The 14,051-nt window shown below is 51.1% G+C and overlaps 1 protein-coding gene across 4 annotated transcripts in view; it reads right to left on the reverse strand.

The window, feature by feature from the left end:
* FAT1 (FAT atypical cadherin 1) overlaps positions 1-13,599 on the reverse strand; it is a 172,318-nt gene extending 158,719 nt beyond the window's left edge. For all 4 annotated transcript variants that reach the window (XR_008933506.1, XM_056855431.1, XM_056855430.1 and 1 more), the window contains exon 1: positions 13,589-13,599. The gene's annotated coding sequence lies outside the window, so the exon portion shown is untranslated. The remainder of the gene's footprint in view (positions 1-13,588) is intronic.
* Between the last annotated feature and the right edge of the window lie 452 nt (positions 13,600-14,051).

Genomic DNA, 14,051 nt, shown 5'->3' on the forward strand with positions numbered 1-14,051 from the left:
ACTTAAGCCTAAAAACAGAATTAAGTACCTTAGAAGGTCAACAAAAAAACAACTAACAAGGCCAAAAATATAATTGAAAGCTAAACCATTAATAAGTTGTCTAAGTGCATATAAATTTAATACAAGTTAAAACCAAATAATGCTAATGACTCCTATACAGCCTTGCAAAGAGCTTTCCAAACGCATATATTAAAATAACACAATTGGCATAATATGCAATTAGACATGCAGCCATACACGAACCATAGACATACAATCACATAAAGACAATATGCGTTTCAGCCTATTTGCCTTCTTCAGTGGTCTAAAAGATCGCTGGGTGATCTTAGGCCAGTCACACCCTACCTTATAGAGATATTGCGAGGATAAAAGAAAGATGAAAGCTGATTTGGTCCCCTTTGGGGAGAAAGTCAGGGTATAATTGAAGTAAATAAACACACATATTTCACCAACTGTGACAGACTAAGATGGAATGGCACAATACCCACACAACCAAGACAACTGCTGATGCATGAACCGTTTTGAGAATCACTCAGGAAGTGCAACCAATAGGAATGAGACATTTACCTGCAACATCTTAACTGAGCTTTTGTTTGCTCTTCCTATCACATGAACACACGAAGCTGCCTTATACTGAATCAGACCCTTGGTCCATCAAAGTCAGTATCGTCTACTCAGACTGGCAGCGGCTCTCCAGGGTCTCAGGCAGAGGTCTTTCGCATCACCTACTTGCCTAGTCCCTTTAATTGGAGATGCCGGGGATTGAACCTGGGACCTTCTGCATGCCAAATAGAGGCTCTACTACTGAGCCACGGCCCCACCCCTGAGCTGACAGCTGGCCTGCAGAAAAGTATCCTGTCCCTTTACAGGAGGCTTAATGTGTGGAAATGGGCAGTTGAAGCTTTTCATGGCATGGAGATAAACAGCACTACCTGGTAAATAACATCCCATCAAGTCTCTACTAAAGAGACAGGACGTTTTTCTCCATGCCTGTTAGCAACCCTGTTCTTGTCTCAGGTATGTACCTTGAGCATGGCTAGGAAACACAAACCCCATGGCACTTAGCTCTTACCCTGTGGCATTGAACAACTCGCCCAATGGATTCCATACTGGTCCCAAGATACAATTTGTCCTTTTTGTGCTTTTGTATATTTAAACTTTATTGCTTTTATTGTATTTTATTTGTGGTAGGTCATTTTGGGTCTCGTTACGAAGAAAAGGTAGCCAATAAATACTAATTAACCTATATTTGTTTCATTTCAAAACTGCTCAGTACTGCTGCATTCTTCTGTTCTCCTCACAACTAAACTTCTACATCCCAGAAGGCAGAGATGGAGAATCAGCTGGACATTTCTTTGTGTTCCCAGAAGCTCAGAACCACCAGGAGCAAATGGTTGGCAATTACTATGACTTTAAATTGTTGTTGCAGTTAGTAATTCTATCCATTAAAAATAAACTGGAGCTCTGCCATTTATGCCGATTCAGTCCTGCACTACAATGCTAAGCAGAGTTAAGTCCACTGAAGTCAATGGGCTTGGAAGGGTATAACTCCACTTAAGATTGCACCGATCCCTAAACGAATCTCAAACATGGCACACTGCTTTCATGACAAATATCATTCCTAGCCCATTTAATTTAAACAGGCAGATAGTGAAAATACTCCCCTGGTTCCTACCAAATATTCGTAAGGTTTCGGATGGCAGATTATATGCCTCAAGCAACAGTAGTATCCTACATGATGCCTTCAAAGAGCCTATTACTTTAAAGATTAGATGCTCCATTCATGACAAGAGGCAGTAACTTCAAACAAATGATCCCGGTAGCAGCAGATGTCAAAAATTGATTTTCATTTACAGGTAATGCAACGTTCAAGGCACCCGATTTCTTTCCTGCAGAAGGCAAATCAGACTGCTTGCCTCACAAGATTGCAAGATAACCAACATTTGAATACAGGAATGTGTGGAACTTACAAAGCCATGAAAAATGTCAATGGCTACCCAAACAATCTTTTAATGAGCAAGCGCATATACCAGAGCCCACAAGATTCAGATTTGGCTACAGTAACTATGATATTTGCCTTGGAATGAATTAAACTTATTCACTCTGATCATTCTTGCTAACCAGCGTACATCTGGGAAGCCAATAGTTTAGAATAATATAATAAAGATATTAAAGTATTATTTTACAGCTATAACCTAGCATCCTGATTTTTAAAAAGATTCTTAGGGAAACACAGAATATGGTATCGTCCCCACCACCACCTTAACCACAGGTTAACATCACCCAATGTGCTCCACAAAGCAGAGCCAGACAGAAAGGTTCAAATAACTTTCTGCCTAGAAGCCGAATAGTCTCCAAAACCTCCATTCTCCACTCTTTGTACATAAATGCCCATCTATTCATCCAATTTACAACACTATAGACAGGTGAACACTCACACGTCAAGTCACATGTTTAGAGAATATGAGTTTATCAATAGCTTTAAAACCCAAGATGGTCTAAATCAGTGGTTCCCAAAGTGGGCAGTACCACCCCTGGGGGGTGGTAGATCTAGGGGGGCACTAAGGGGCAAGGGGGCAGCAGGGGGGTACTAGAGGTGGGCCCCTTCAACTGTATTATTGGGCAAAAACGCATGGTCGCTTTATCCTCCTTTAATCCCTGTTTCAGTCAGGATTCAGCCTGGATCGAATGCATGCGTTTCGCCTAATGTGCGTTCGATCCTGGCTAAAACAGGGATTAAAGGAGGATAAAGCGACCATGCGTTTTCGCCCATTGACTAATTTACAATAGATCCAGCTATGGCACCGTGCTGGCAAATTGGGTGGAAACTATCAGAGTTTGTTTCCAGACTTTGAAGAGATGGTACTACTGGATCAAGCTCATCAGTTTTGCTGGATAAATTTCAACTAAAAAGTTGTAATTTGATTTTGAATAGATGTGCAATTAATTGTTACGGTTTTGAAATTTTATTGTTATTATCTTCTTTAGTGCGTCATGCAAACCCCTATTTTGAATAATGCTTTTTATAGGCTAGGGTAGGGGGCGCTGGGGTTGAGTTTGTGGAACCAAGGGGGCGGTGGCCCAAGAAGTTTGGAAACCACTGGTCCAAATTGTGGTTTGGCTGTGATAAAGGGCATGTTATAAAATGATTATCCAGGGACTGAAAGATGAACAAAAACACATTACAGAAATGTTTTGGCTCTTCTGCACACTGCTGGTATCCCACTAACTGGACAGGGACATATTTGTTTGAGCAGCTCTTTCCACACAAAAACTGAAGAATCCCATTCTTGAGTACTTCATCCCATGGCACTTGTGAACACATAATCCTCACCTTTTATCCACCTGCCACATGGATGTGTTTGCACTGCAACTTATTCCCAGCAAAGGGTCTGCAGTGCGTACCCTACTCCAAGACCTACTAGGAACAGCACTCTCCATCTCCCTGACAAGGAGCACCCCAGCAGGCAGCTACCCACAAGCTCTCATGTTCATCTGTGATTTACTGCTGATGGGTACTAGGAACGATCCCAGCACAAGAGCTATAATTACAGCACAGTATTGATACCAAGGGCAAAATAATCATCCTTAAAGCAATGTAAACACATCAGGTCAGTCAATAAATGGTATTCCATAAAAGTCTTCAGTTTATACTTTATCATCAACTGTTCACCTTCAGCAAACCAAAATGATTCCATTTCCACAACATTTTAGCCAAAGGCTATGGCTATAAAATTTTTTATTATCTCTGAAATATCACAAGGTTTCAGATTTTTTTCCCCCTATCAATTTCCAAAACAGTAAAACTGTTTGCTAAGCCTTAAGGTTCATATAAACTTCCCGAAGGCCATGACCAAACGTTTTTGTTTCTGGCACAGGAAACAAAAACTATTCGTGTTCTCATTTGTTTCTTCATATGCAAACCTGCTTTAAAACTTGTTACCATTTGCCTAGCTTTACAGTTTTAGAGGGAACTGTAACTCAAGGCTATCAAGCTGTAGTTGGGCATTATGTTCCTTCCAGAGCAGAATGCCCACGTGTTTGTGTGTGTGCACCGTCAAGTCACAGCTGACTTATGGCAACCCCGTTGGGTTTTTCAAGGCAAGAGACGGGTTGTCATTGCCTGCCTCTGCATGGGCTGAGAGAGTTCTGAGAACTGTGACTGGCCCAGGGTCACCCAGCAGGCTTCATGTGGAGGAGCAGGGAATCGAACCTGTTCTCCAGATTAGAGTCAGCCACTCTTATTTATCTATTTATTCCTCATATTTATAGCCTGCCCTCATTCCCAGCAAGCTGGGCTCAGAGCGGGTTACAACAATGCGTAAGAAAACATCAATTAAAACACACCTTAACACCTGATACAAATTCTGTACTCCATATAATTAATAAACAAGATGGCACTCAATACTAATAAATAGCGACCAGCATTCAATACTAATAAATAGCGATACAGAATGCCTTATGCACACAAGTGGCTTAACCACTACACCACGTTGGCTCTCTACGTAATGTCCATACTGGTATGAAAGTATGTACATATGGAGATAGTCATTGAAAAAAAAATCACACGTTGATTAAAAACTTCATAGGCCAAAGAATTTCCCTGAAGTTGACATCATAATATAGTATCTCCTCCCCACCCACCCCCCAGATACGCATTCAGCCATTTGCCTCAACTCAATAATTATCATCTCACATTAGCTTCAGTCCTCTTCCCTATAGCATCTGCTGAATCTCCTGGCCCTTGAACCTCAGGAAAGTGACCAGCAAATACAGGTATGATAGCACCACATAGGTGTAATAGTGCCATATGTGTCACTCACAGAAGTAGCTCTGGGGTGCTACACTGCAGTTGTCTTCCTGTGTCTGTTAGCACTGGGAGAGCACGGCATTTGCTGGTTGTTTGCGGCCGGAACACCACTGCAGCTGTCCCTCCCAGCCCCTCAAAAACAAGGGGAAAGAGCACCAAAAAACAACTGTGGACGTCTCTCCCAGTGCTAACAGACACAGGAAGACAACTGCGATATAGCACCCCAGAGCTACTTCGTTGAGTGACACATATGGTGCTATTACACCTGTGTGGTGCTATTACACCTGCATTTGCTGGTCGCTTAAGACTGTTAATGGCTATGACTCTGGGGTATGTGTGTGTGCGTGCTTTGCCAAACAGCCTTGCTTCGAACCACTACTGCTGGCCAGTGAAAATACATTCAGACACGAGGGAATTGTTTTGTGAACACATGAAGCTGCCTTCTGCTGAATCAGACCCTGGGTCCATCAAAGTCAGTATTGTCTACTCAGACTGGCAGGGGCTCTCCGGGGTCTCAGGCAGAGGTCTTTCAAATCACCTATTTGCCTGGTCCCTTTAACTGGAGATGCCGGGGATTGAACCTGGGACCTCCTGCGTGCCAAGCAGAAGCTCTACCACTGAGCTACAGCCCTTCCCCAATATAATCCAATGGATTTAAGCCACAGCAGCACACATCTCTTAAGACCAGAAGGGTACACAAATGAATACAACAAGACAGCTCACAATGCCAGAATCACTATGTGGTAATTAGAAACAGAAACTCTGGGACATGTTAGGAAGGATGCCAATACCTGCTCTGCCAGTGCAAGATTTTCTGCACCAAGCAAAATCCTTGGTGTGAATGTTATGGGAAATCTCAAGAAAAAGAAATCCTTTCACTAAATACCCATTTTAACTTTTAAATTGTATGTATCAAACGGAAACAGTTTCATATACCAGTTTCATCAATCACCAGGCACTAGCTTTTGCGTACTGCTCGAATTTGATTCTGGAAGCATCCACTGGTTTAAGCCACTGACTTACAGCTCCAATAATAGGTACAGAAGAAACACACCATAACTCTTTCTCCTGTGAAGTTCAGATTACTTTTACAGCTATTACCATAAATTATTTTCAAAGTTTATATATTTGCTATTAATGGCTCATATTCTGAGTTCAATAGAGCTTACTCCCCAGCAAGCTTGTACAGGATCGCAGCCCTATCCTGACTGGCTTAAATTTACATTAGCTCTGGACATAACTGGTCTTTGAATCAAGTCGCTGGAAGCCTATATATATGAAAGGTGTTCATAACCTTTCCTGTGAATGGGTATTACTAAAAGGCACCAATTATGTGCAGTACATGTATGGCCCAGGCTAGCCTGATCTTGTCAGATCTCAGAAGCTAAGCAGGGTCAGCCCTGGTTAGTATTTGGATGGGAGACCACCAAGGAATACCAGGGTTGCTGTGCAGAGGAAGGCACTGGCAAACCACCTCTGTTAGTCTCTTGCCATGAAAATCTCCCAAAAGGGGTCAAAATAAGTTGGCTGCGACTTGACGGCACTTTACACACACACACACATGTATAATGCACACACAGCTGTCAAGACTGTGAAAGAGACACAATCTTCTTACCTATTTTTCTCCCACTGTGGTAAGTTAACTAACTCATGCTTTCTAAAATGAGAGTGATCATTTTCTTACAAGGTTTTGTAGGATGCTGAGGATCTTGCAAGAGAAACCGACAGGGAGAAAGAAAATGCGACATATCAAAAACACCGATCAGTCCTCCTCTCTGAATGCTCAAGTATTGATTCCTTTGGAAAAGTCTGAGGGTGAAGTTATTACAGAAACCACCCAGAGAACACAACGGCACAATCCAGCCAACATTTAGCATTTTTTAAAAACCGGTCAAAGTCCCCATTGCGACTGCTAGTTAGAAATAGAACACAGAACTTGATGGACCTTTAGTTTGACCTTTGGTCTTCTTGTTCAGTCTCAATGGAGGGATGAATGCAACTTTGTCCTACCGCAAGTCTACTCAGAAATAAGCCAAGGCAAGTTTATTAATACGGCCGACTGACCAAACACGTGCCAACACTTCAAAATTCCTAGACACAATAGTTTTGCACCGCAGAATCACAGACTGCCCGTACATATAAAGGTGTAAGGTCCATAAAAGCAACCCCTGGTTAAAATTATCACATTAAAATTGATAAAATTGTAAAATAATCTAACAATCATTCTCTAATAAAGCTCTGCGTATTTTAATAGCAACAGTGCAGAACTTGGCAGTTTGGAGCGTAAGCTGAGGGTCTTCTCCTAATAGGAGCTTCTTTGCCAAAAGCTCAACTGACTCATCAGGGAATTTACCAAGTAGGGGGGAAATAAGCTTTGATCTAACTTCGTGGTAGAATGGGCAACATACCAGTGCATGTTCGATAGTTTCAATGTCCCCTGTTCCACACAGACATAACCTCTCCCAACTATGTTCAATGGGGCTTACTCCCAGGTGGGCATGCCCAGGCTTGCAGCCTTAAGCACGGATTTTACTTCCCCACTGAAATCAATGAGAACTCAAACTACCCGACTGTGCCTGAGTTGTACTTTAGAGATTCCCCCCCCCCCTCCGGCAGTGAATTGCCTTCTTTATGGGCATTAATTTGACATGCTCCATATATAACGCAAACACACGCCCTTCTTCTCAGGATGCACCACTATCCCTTTTTGCTCTTCCTCAATACAACTCAGGCAAGCAATCAATAAATCAATCAAATCCCCAGTGCCCTGGCAACTTTTCATCTCCTTTGACAAACTCCTACTAATAAGTTAAATGAGGGAGTAACACAGGGCAGTCGACAGTTGAACAACAGTCATGCCAAAACCCCAAATGGATTCTAGAGAAGATTTTTTTGGGGGGGGAATGCACGCGTTTTACTAAATCCAATTACAAAAGCAGCACGGTTGGGTAAGGGGTTGACAGATAAAAAGGGGGGACCCTCCTGTAAGAGTAGCACCTGGAGGCAGTTCTGAAATTGTATAGATCTATGAAGTCAGGATTTGGGCCTGGGAGTTGTGTTCTGCCTGAAGCACTGTGCCCTGCTCCGGAACCACCATTTATTCATGGAAGGTTTTGCCACTCCGTAGATACACTTTTTCCCCATCCAGATTCTCAAAACTCAACAATAAGCCGCCATGCAGAGTTTTGAGAATTCAGATGGGGAAAATGTGCAGCTAGAGAATGACAAATCCAATGCAAAACCTCCCATGAATAAATGGCCACAAGGCTTTTGCGCCGGAGGTTTTGCCTCGCATCCGCCGCTCTCCAGCTGCCCCTTTTCCCCATCCGAATTCGCACCGTTCTGCCCGGGGGGGGGGCGGGGAGGGGGCTTCTTTTCGAGTGCGAAGAATGCGGCTGGGGCAAACGCGCCTCTCGAGCGAAGGCTGCCAACCCCGGGCCAACCCTCCCGGGCGTCAAGGGCCAAGGCCCGGTCCGGCCAGCGCCGCAGACGGAGCCGGCAGAGCCCGGGGAGGTTTTGCGCGCGCGCGCGCCCCCGGGTCCCACGCCGAGCCAGCAGGACAATGACCCTCTCCCCCCCCCCGAGCAGCCCCTCCTGCAACCCCCTAAGTCCAACGGGCCAGTCTCCTCGGGTCCCCTACAAACACACACACACACTTACACACTTGCAGGCAACTGGAGAGGGAAGGCAGGAGCTTGGCCTCTCTGGATGTCTCCAGGCGCAGGCCGAGCCGGGAAGCTTTTGTTCCAAGGCGCGCGTCGCTCGCTCCCCCCCCCCCCCCCACGGTCCCGCTTGGAAACTTTCTCCAAACTTTCTCCTCCAAACTTTCTCCTCCAAACTTTCTCCTCCAAACTTTCTTCCCGCAACGAAGGCCGTCGATGCGTCGGGAGGTTTCGCTTCCCGAGATGCGCCTGGCCCCCGTCCAGGTTCCCAAACCTCTGCACGGTTGAGTTTGGAGAACTCGGATGGGGGGGGGGGGGAACGGGCGTCCAGAGACCCAAGGCGAAACCTCCCCGGCATCAATGGCTACAGTTTCCTCCCGAGAAGCTGCGACGCCCCAGGCGGGGTCGACGCCCCCCCCCCCGGGTCTCCCCATTGCTCACCTCCGCCTGGCCCTCAACGCCTCCCGGGAGGAGGTCTCCGCAGCCCGCGCCCCCAGCCCCGCATGGCGAGCGGCCCGCCGCCCTCCGCCCGTGCTTCTCTCCCTCCTCCTCCTGGCTCCGGCCGCCCGCGCCGTCTGGCCCGCTCGCCTGCCCAGATTCCTCCGCCAGAGCAGGCGCTGCCGCCGCCGAGCCGCCCCCGGAACTCATTTCTCTCGCCTGAAAAGCCTCGACAGCGCCTCCGCGGCTCGCAGCCTTCCGACCGGGGGGGGGGGGAATGGGGGGATTATTGCAGCCCCGAGGATCAAACGCGCCGCCGTCCTCCTTCGGGGCCGGGATCCCACGCAGGCCACCCCCTTCTCCAAAAGCAGGGGGTGGCTTCAGGGGAAACTAGCCCCGCAGCCCCCTGCGAACCGGGGTGACCCCCACGACGCCCCATGGGGACTTTGGCTGCCGATCCCCGACCGCAAAAGTAAGTCGGGGGGGGGGAGGTCGCGCTGACCACGACCCCCCAGCCCCCCTAGATACAGTGAGGTTGACTTCCGAGTAGAGCCGCTGGGGAAGGGGCGACCTCCCCCTCCCAATACTTTGGGGTTGACTGCCAAGGAAACACTTGTAGGATCGGGCCCGCAAGGGTGCTCGGGGCGGGTCTCTCTTTTGGGGTTTTTTTTTTTCATTTTGCGTGGCGCGCCCCCCCCCCGAAGGCGCGAAGTTGACCATTATGCACGGGGGGGGGGCTTCTGCCTTGGATTTGCACCTTCCCCCCATCTGCATTCTCCAAACTCAACAGTAAGCCCCCCATGCAGAGTTTTGAGAATGCGGATGGGGGGAAGGTGCAGCTACAGAGCGGCAAACCCAATGCAAAACCTCCCGGGCATAAACGGCCAATTTGTAAATCGTAAACGCGAAAACTAGAGCAGGAGTTCTCTACAAGGAGGGACTCCCCCCCGGGGGGGGTGTTTAGGGTTGGGGGGATTGGGACCACTATTCAGCAAAGTGCTTATTATTTGGAATGCGCCTTTTGAGACAGACTAGTTTGGGAAGGGGGGAATTATATTCTGAACAATGGGGGAAACGGGGGAAATGGACAAAAAAGGTTGAGACCCACTGAACTGGAGTCTTTAAAAAAAAATTCGTCTTCTTTTAACTGAGTCCTCCAAGTTTGTGATCTCCGCCCAGCCCGGCTCTCCGCAGAGCTCGACGGCCAACCCGCCTCCCAACGCGGCTCGTCCCGTTCCCAAGTCGGTAACTGCTTTAGGGTTTGCTTGGTCGTGCCGCAAAGCCTTTCAAAAGGGAAGCCCGGCCTCCCCTCCCGCGGGGCTTTTCCCACTCCGCCGCCCCAGGGAGGGAGGGAGATGCCCCAGCCCTTGCGGGCACCGCTGGGCCAAGCTCCCCTGGCATGCTGCAAAAACCCAACGTGGCCCAAACGGAATTCAGGCCGCGCGCCCCAAGCTCCGTCCCCACCGGATCTGCTCGCTACCCAGCCAGAAATGAACGACGGCCCGGCTTGGGAGGCCGGCGCACCGGAGGAGTTTTCCGCCCGCCCTTCCCTCGAGGTGGGAAAAACCGTGGCTGCTCGTCCAAAATCTGCAGAGACAGCCAAGTCGCACTGCGCTCCCCCCCCCCCCCGCCACGAAGTTTGAGCAGCCGTCGAAGCCACTTACTCGCGAGTCAATCGGACGGGCCTAAGGAAGAGCCCAGCTGAGCCGCGGCGCCGCCAGTGGTCCAGCTGGGAGCCGGGTCCTAAACGTCGGCTCGGACGCCGATCCCGCGCGTCCCGCTCGACGCAGCGCCATCCTAGGAAGCGCGCAGCAGCCCGCTGGAAGCAGCCCTTTTCTGGACGGCAAAGGCGCATCTGCCCGCGATGCGAACTCGCCCGCTGCTCCCACGCCCGGCCGCACCGACTTGCGAGGGGAAACTCCCTCCAGGCGGGCCGGCCAGCCTTCTCTAGCTCAGCTCGCTTCTCCCTGGGAGAAAATGGGGGGGGGAGGAAAGGGGGGCGGACGTTTCCCCCAGGAGTTTCAGAAGCTGAGCGACTTACTCAGAGGAGTCGACAGCCGCCAGCAGCAAAGACCCGAACGCATGGCTGCCCGGCGTCGGGAAAAATGAACTTCAGCTTGGACTCGCCAATAGGAACAGAAGGGGAGGAGGAGGGGGACGGGGGGGGTATCAGATTCCACTAGAGACCCCTATTGAAAACACGCACGCACAGAAAAACCGATGCCAGCAGTAGCAATCCGTGGCAGGGGCAATCCGAACCATTTCTAGGAGATATCTGAAGAAGTGAGCTGTGGCTCACGAAAGCTCATACCCTGCCAGAAAATATTTTTGCTAGTCTTTAAGGGGCTACTGGACTCTTGCCCTTTCCTACTACTGCAGATAGACTAACACGGCGACCCACTGTGAATCACAAAGCAGATTTTTTGGGGAGGGTTTGTTTCTGAATGATAAACGCACCGGAACGACATCGCGAAGTCTCATGAACGAGGTTTTCCTTTCGCGAGCATCAGCAAATCTGCACGGGCTGGAAGTGGCGATTGGTACCCGAAACCCAGCTATGTCACCTGCAGGGCAGTTGATGCCGAAGGCAGGGGAGGACCCTGCCCCGAGCCCGCAACCAGCTTCTGGCAAAGCGAGAAGCAGAATGCGCGTTCATCGCGAAGCGCCGACTCCGGATCGGCATAGTCAAACTCCGGATCTGATCTGTAACTGTGAAGACTGGCAGGTTTACATTGACGGCCGCCGTCTTTAATCCAAGTTGAATCCATTTCAAATGGGGTTCAGACAGACCGAGCCACGCACCGGATTCTGCCAATTTACTCCGACTTGCTGTGCAATCCCAGAGTGACTCCGGCCTAAACCTGTTTGGTATCCAATGGGTTTCGACTGGGACACACTGCCTAGGAGTTGACTCCAGTCTAAACCCGTTGGTATCCAACGGGAATAAAAACCGATTGGGATGACTCGGAACAGGGTTGCATTTCCAGCCAAATTCAAATTTTGGGAGGCGAAAAGGTACCCGAACCCTCCGGCAGTCCTCTGCCAACCACGTTCACTCGGAGCAAATACCCAGGGGTCAACTGACTTGCTTCCGAGTAGACACCGGAGCGGGCTGTGTGTATCGTTAGACGGATGGGAATGACACCGGCTTAAACACCAACAGCATCCCGGTCCCAGCGGGATGCGCTCAAACTGGGGCTGAAACGACACCAGTTCGACGAATTCGCCCCAAACATATTTCGCTCCTCGCCGTCCCGTCTGCGGAGAGAAACCCCCGCTGGAACCCGCCTCATCTCCTAGATCCCAGGCGGGTTTCCGACGAGGATTCCTTTTCATGCAGCGTTGAGCCCTCGAAAGGGTCGGCCTTCCTCCTGCTCCGACACTGGTCTGCATAGTCCCGGTTCCCAGCCCTCCCAGCCCACGAAACTTAATTGCTTGGAAGAGAAGCGAAGGGGCGTTTTTCGCCGCAGGGAGCCAGCGGGGAAGGGGGGGGGAGACAAAAGCCCCGAGCCAATTTAATTCCCAGTAGCCTCACTACGTTTCTTGCCTGCCCTTCTCACTCCATGCATTAAAGGAGGGGGGGGAACCAGCTCTCTCTCTCTCCCCCCCCACCAGCAAGTGCTTAAAGAGGCTACCGGATCCACGTCGACTCTTTAACGGAGAAAGCGTAAGGCCAGGGAGAACTCCCGTGCGCAAAACCAGGCTGCCAAACCTAGAATCATAGAGTTGGAAGGGACCACCAGGGTCATCTAGTCCAACCCCTTGCCCAATGCAGGAAATTCACAACTACCTCCCCCCCCCCACACACACACACCCAGTGGCCCATACTTCATGCCCAGAAGGTGGCCAAGGCGCCCTCCCTCTCACGATCTGCCTAAGGCCATCGGATCAGCATTGCTGACAGATGGCCATCCAGCCGCTGCTTAAAAACCTCCAGGGGAGGAGAGCTCACCACCTCCCGAGGAAGCCTGCTCCACCGAGGAACCGCTCTTAACTGGTAGGAAATTCTTCCGAAGGGAATGGAAGAAGTCGCATTTCGCCCTTGCGGGTCACCGCCGGTGGAGACCTACCAGGAAACGTGGAGGCCCCCCGAGGAGCTGGAAGACAATGAATGCGAGGGGGGAGGGGAACCTCGTGGCTCCGGCCAATGCTGGACTCGGCCGGCTCCTCGCCGGGCCGGGCGACGGCGGCAGCGCGGAGCAGGCGGAGCCGCGCTCTCCGGCCGGGCGCTAGAGGGCGCTATGCGCCAAGACATCCTGGCGGGCTTCTCGCTCTCCCCGCTGCCCAAAGGCACCATTTCCAAAACAAGTTGAACTCGGCAATGGATGCAAAAGAAGAAGAAGAAGAAGAAGAAGAAGGGGGAAAGCCAGCAGCACATCTTGGCAACCGCGCTCTGTGGTGCGCAGCCTTTGATTGGGATCGCCGCCTCTCCGGAAAGCGTAGGGGGAGCAATGAAACGGGAGGCATCGGTGGCACCCTCCGGAGACACTAAGATGGGGTGGGGTGGGGGGGGGCGGAGAGAAGCACCCCAGTGTTCGGCCCCCAAGCTTTAACTGCCCTCTTTTATTGCGGGGGCTCAAAGGGCCTCGGCGGCGCGACTCCAAAGGCAGACCGGTGCGGTGGGGTGGGGTGCGGTGGGGCGGGGAGGGCAAGCAAGCAAGCAAGCAAGGCAACTCACCCGCCAGGCCAGCCGGGTCCGACGCGTCTCTCTCTCTCTCTCTCCCCCCGTCCGCCCAACCCTTGGCTCTCAGTCGCGGCCAGCCCTTCGGAGTCCGCCGGCCCGGCGCGGGGAAAGCAGGGCCAACTTTGCCCGGCGTCTGGCGGCGGCCAGGCAGCCCGGCGCCGCCCCGCGCCGCCCGGACGGCCGCATGCTGGCTGGAGCTGGGCTGGCCGGGGCCGGGGAGCTCGGCGTGGGTCCCGCAGGCGCTTGCAGGCGAAGAGCCGGAGCGGCGGCGGCGGCTGCAGAGGCGCAGTGGCTCCCGCCTCGCCTCCCCTCGCGCTCCGGAGCGCCGCCCACCGCCCTCTTCCCCCGCCGCTGGGCTCCGGCCGCCTGGCGCTCCTCGCCTGCCTGGCCTCGGCCGCTGGCCTCCCTGCGCAGCGCCTGGACCCGGCTCCCCCGCCCTTCCGCGCGGGGGCGGGGG

This window comes from Euleptes europaea, chromosome 9, assembly GCF_029931775.1.
Source record: "Euleptes europaea isolate rEulEur1 chromosome 9, rEulEur1.hap1, whole genome shotgun sequence".
Classification (NCBI taxonomy): Eukaryota; Metazoa; Chordata; class Lepidosauria; order Squamata; family Sphaerodactylidae; genus Euleptes; species Euleptes europaea.